Raw genomic sequence first — 5965 nt, forward strand, 5'->3', positions numbered from 1 at the left:
CCAGATGTATGTGCTGGCTTGCCGCACGAATCACATAGCTCCGCCACACACTCAGCAATAAAGTGGCCCTTCTCACCACAACAGTAGCAAAGCATCCTTTCTTTCTTGCGCGCCCATTTGGCCGCCCTCTCAGAATCAGACCTGTCAGAAACCTCAGCCACCGACCCGGATGCAGGTACCTCCACACTAGCCAGGGCCATCACCACCTCCATCGCCTGAGTAGTGAGGTCCGTAGACTAAGCGTGATCAGTCTCCACTGCCGCCGCCTCATGGTCACCAACAGCCGGGGGCGGTTGTTGTCGGCGATACCTCCCACGGGCACCCCGACCCCCACGATGTCCACGGTAGCCCCCTCTCTGATGGTTGTCCGGACCTGAAGCTCCTTCGACAAATCCACCGGGAGGACCGGGGAACGGTCTCTCAGTAGACCCTCACTCTGCCAGGCGTAACCACGGCCTCCTCCCGTAGAAGAGGACCCTCGATGTTGTCCATCACCATATGCATCATACCCATCATCCCCCCACTGGCCTCGGGGTGGATCATTGGTAACTCTAACTCTATTGCAAGAATTTTGCCTCGCCTGTGTCGGCCCCATGCGGTTCTGAGCCGGCCTTGCGACGTAGTGCGGCAGAGGAGCGGCACGAGGCGGACCGCCCAAAGGCGCCTGAACTACCCCAAGGGCCGTACCACCGCGTCCAACCGGAGCCACACCAGCCACGCCCGGCGAAGGAGGCCGAGGACCAACAGGACCCGCTCCCTGCGGCGCAACGGGCGCCGCTCCCGGCGCAGGCGGCCTCAGCCCGCCACGCCCAGTAGCAGGGGTCGCCGCTCCCGGCGCAGGCGGCCTCAGCCCGCCCCGCCCAGCAGCAGGGGGCGCCGCTCCCGGCGCAGGCAGCCTCAGCCCACCCCGCCCAGCAGCAGGAGGCAGCTGACCCGGCGGCCGGGCTCCCTGGTGGCCAGCGCCTCGGCCCGGATGAGCGAGCGCCAAACCTCCTCCCACCGGCGGCCTCAGTCCGGACGGCGCCGGGGCTCCGCGCCCAGCACCCACCACCGGCGTTGGAGTCGTCCCTCCCCTTCCCGCAGAACCGGACTTCGCGACAGGCGTCGGCGCAGCTCCACTGCCGGCCATAGCACCGAGCGGCCGCACCCTCCTTGCCCGTCGATCTCCACAGACCGGGAAACCTCTCGTCCCGAGCCTGCGAACCCTAACGCTCGAAGGAGAGGGCGCACGACAGAACGAATCACGCTCAGCTTCGATCAAGCATGGGAGATCGATATGGGCAGCAACTCGGCCAGGTACAGTCTGGGCCTCATACCCATCTGACCCCAGCCCAATTCCTCGCGGACCCGGCTCCTTCCGAACCGGCCCAATAGAACCCAAAAGCTGATTCAAACGTAGCGCTCTCGCCTTCGAAATCCCGATCACCGACGCGGCCATCACGGGCGCCGGCGGCGGCTGATGGATGGCGTTCCGCCTCGCATTCTTCCGCTTGTGCACAGTAATCCAGGATTCCGGTCTAATCATATCGAATAACGTAAGGTTAGGAAGACTCACCTTAGGTATTGGTCCTTTCCAAGGCCGGTTCACCGACGCCGCCGTCTTGCGATGAACAACGCGTCGGATCATCTCGATCTTCTCGCCCGCATGAAGACCAATCCGAGCTGGATCCTCCGGTGGCAGTACCCGATCGATCGTAGTGGCCACCTCATCTTCGGTATACCCTGAATGAAAGAAATCGCAAATCAGATCCGAAGGGGTGGGAGACGGCGGCGACTCCACCGGCAAAGCATCCCCATCGTCGTCCGAATCATCCTCGTCAGGCTCGGCGAGTGCCCAGAAACGCCCGCCGACTCGCCGGCGATCACCGGTGGTGGACTGCGCAACCGCGGTCGAGCGCATGGTCGCCCGCCTAGTCGCCCCCGTCATCCCCTCGAGCCCGCACCAGAACTGTTGTATAGTGGCCCCCTTTGTTCATAAACTCCATTAGCTCCTGGTTGTCCGAGTTCATGACAATCCTATTGCATACAGCCGAAAAAGATCATAGCAAACGAGATCGCTAGTTTTCATTGCCTTAGGATACCGCATGGACGACGATACGAGTTGGATGTCCCTAAAAAAAAGCTAACTCGGAGGATCTCGTTTTGATGGCTATAAACATCAGCTCGGATGCATTAGTTAGTTTGCCAGGTCAACCATTTAGTAGCAAGTCACCTGGTTTGCCACTTTACAAATGTGTTACTATGCTGTGGAGGGCAAACGCTAAGCTCTTCCAAAAGTTAGTTGAAAAATCCAAGTTAAGAGCCCTCCCCCTGCATGAACATGCTTTCGTAGTTTTGCCAGTTTAGAATACATGCTGAAAGCTGTGTCTGCCTAATAGATGCTACTCCCTTCGATTCATATTAATTGTCGCAGCTTTACTACAAAGTTGTACAAGAGCTACACCAATTAATTTGAATCGAAGGGACTACTATTTTTTCTTTTGCATCTAGATGTGTGGTGCTATGGCATGTGTCCTGCTACTGCCAAACAAATAAAAGATATGATGTCATGTTTTTATATGCTTGACGAACTCAAAGCTACTACTCGGATTGTGGAGAAGATATGGCTCATCCAGTGGTTCGATTATTTCCTATTTTATTTGTAAAAACAGAAGTAAACAAATCATCATTTGCACCCTATCCCAGCTCACTTTGTTGTGACGCAGCATTCCTCACTTCTAGTTTTTGCATCAAATGTGTATGAGTGCTGTGGTCAATAACATATCTCTTGTCTTCTGTGTGGGAGGAGAAAATGGCAGTTCCTAGCTGTTGGCGATGATTAATAAATATATGGTCTATGCTTTAGTCGCCATTTCGTCGGACCTTGTGCTCAAACCAAAGTACAATTATGGCAGGCAGCTACTTCCTGGTTGCGAGCCACAATTGAAGTGCGCCATCGTGAGAAAATGGGCTTCAAGGGCCACTCCATGGTGCACCATCCATGAGCAAAATGAAGAATAAAAGGATCTATTTTTCGCGGTGGAATAGAAGGAGGTTTATCTGCGACATACTCTCAAGTCAAATACATAGATGCATATAACATGCTCTCTTTTTACCGGGTTATCCCCTTTCCATCGATTTCAACACGGAAATAACAAGTCTTCTACAACAAAAATAACAGGAAAGGAAGAAATCAGGTTCGGTCGCAGATAGAAACTGGACGTGTTTCCTACGTGGGGAAAACCCATTGTAATGAGTATCACATGGTAAAAGTAGAGTTCCCAAGTATCCCCCATTTACATAGATACGCATCAAGATCCGGATTTGCATGGAGTAGCGTAGCTTATCCAAACCATCCATGACCAGGCATCTGAAGGCCTCCCCAACAAAGCAAAGAAAAACAAACATCAAACACTACTTTGAAAGGCATCTTAGATCAACTTCTCAAAGGTAGCTTCATTTCGAGAGTTCCACATAACCCAACAGACATCCCCAACTCGACTATAGAAGTTTCACTGCCAGGGCAAAAGGAGTAACAACAAGAATAAAACTTCCAATTGTTATTAGGGCAAAGAGAAGTGCCAAAGACGGACCCCCACCATTGTCTAGAAAACCCTACCAACGTGATAGACATAAAAATCAAAAAATGATGTGAAGATTCAAATAGATCATAAGAGAAGCAAGTAGGATTTCCCAACCAATTTTTCTTCCTTGTGTCCTGTCTCACCGGTACGACATCTTGCGAAAGTTGTCAGAGAAAAGTCTAAAGTTTAAGAGGAATTTTTAGTATCCTAAATCCAACTAAAGTGTCACCCAACAAGGTTTGTCTGATGTCACTTCTACATAGACTTGGTGGCGAATTTAGATTTCTCCCCAAGGACCCCAAAAAATTTCATCAGGACACTAGAAGTAGGCAGGACAATAACAACAACACACATACCATTCCACTAATGAGACAACCTTCTTGTAAAATGGTTAGAGCGATTGACCTCAAAAAAATGATAAACATTGCAATCTTGCATGTTGAAAATCTCTAACAACGGAGGAAACATCTCACACCAAGGTATTTTGTTATTCAAGTAGTCTTTTATATAATCTAGCCATGTCTCCACTACCCACCATATAAAGCTCTCCGACTTCTTGAAATGGCATCCAATGTGAGGAATAAAAACCTAGGATTAATAGAAACAACAATGTGATTATACAAATATTTAGCTTTGACAATGTCCTACCGCAACCCAATTGATTTTCTAACTTCCACCACCACTTGACCAGGAGACTGATAATCTGCTTCCTCAAATCTTAAACACTCAGGCCCCCTTTATATATTTTGATTTGCACACCAGACCATTTTATGACATTGTATGTTTTTCTAGAACCTTGCCAAATGAATTTCCCTCTATGCTTTTATTTTTTTCTCAATAAAACCTTTGTCCATATAAACATAGACATGTGGTTAGAAGGAATACTAGACATAGAGACATTTAGGAGATTTTGTTTACTCATATGGGAAAAAGAACCCCCTTTCCAAGAATCATTTCTTTCCCTAGAAACTTAGCTTTAAGAAAACCCAAATAAATATTTTTAGGTGATTCTGTCTAATAGGAACACTTAGTTACTTCATTCAGAACTTGCTAGGTTGGCAACCAAACACGTTCGCATAAAACCGATAAATGGTATCATCTTCCCCAAAGTTAAGCACATCTCTTTTGAACAAAATGATTTTTTTTAACCAGACATGAGTTCATATATATAAAACATAGCCGAGGTTTAGATATTTTCCAAGATCATGACTAATACACATAACTGCATCGTTTGCAAATTGTAAACTTATAATACCTTTGCCAGTGAGGTTTTGGGCCAAAGCATACCAACAACACATTATCTTGGTCCTTAACATCGATTCTAGTTAAGCAAACGGCTACACGGTTAAAAGTAAATGCGGAAAAGGAATCTCCTTGCCTGACCTCTTTGGCACTTCGGAAGGGGGACCAACAACTTTGTTAAGCTTTAGATTAAATGTACCATTGTGAAGGATTTGTTTGACTCAACCACATCACCTTACATCAAAACCCCCAGGAGAATGGTATCCAAGTAAGAAATCACAATTAACTTTGTTATATGCCTTTCCAAATATATTTAATCGATACCGACATGCTTCTTAACATGAGTGTGATGAAAAATGTCATGCCAAGACATAATACCATCCATGATTTTTCCAGTTTTGATAAATGGACATTAAACACTAATCAATTTGCAAGGAGAGGGTTCAAGTCTGAAAATCATTATTTTGGTTATCCATTCATAAATACATTTAATGATGTAGATGTATCTAAATTACTGAATTTTCTCACGAACTAGAATTTCCCAGAGTAAGGTAATAACAACATATTCCAGTGATTGTACATCAAGAATGCTAGGGTAGAAACAGTGGAACATGTACATAATATACTCTTGGATTATATTCCAACGGTAATGAAGAAAATTTACATGAATATTATCCAGACCTCGAGGTCCTATTATGTTTCCATATAAAAGCATGTTTAACTTCCTCGCCAGATAAAAAAAGCCACTTATTGGGAGCCTCCCTCAAAAAATGGGTATTGGGAGGCCGTGACCTAGCAGATCCCCCAATACTTTAGTCCCAATGATTTTTTTACTTTGCTATTTGTCACACCTTTTGCATACAAAGCACCACTTCAACTATATTTGTACATCATATTAATTGATGGATGGATTATTCAACTGTAGTTTTTAAAGAAAAAAATTACATTCTGGCCCTTTGATCGAGCACTTTGTGGCGAGATCAGGAAGCATTGTCGTCGCGGGGAGAAGCGTGGAGGGGTGGAAATGAGCAAGAGGGTGGCGGTGTGGCTCGCTGGAGTCGCCGGCATGGCCGAAGGTACAACGACATCAAGAATGGTGGCGGCGGATGGGGGCATAATTGTTACTGGGAGTGGGATTGTGATATAAATCCCCACTTATT

The sequence above is a fragment of the Triticum dicoccoides genome, chromosome 4A (genome assembly GCF_002162155.2).
Source record: "Triticum dicoccoides isolate Atlit2015 ecotype Zavitan chromosome 4A, WEW_v2.0, whole genome shotgun sequence".
NCBI lineage: Eukaryota > Viridiplantae > Streptophyta > Magnoliopsida > Poales > Poaceae > Triticum > Triticum dicoccoides.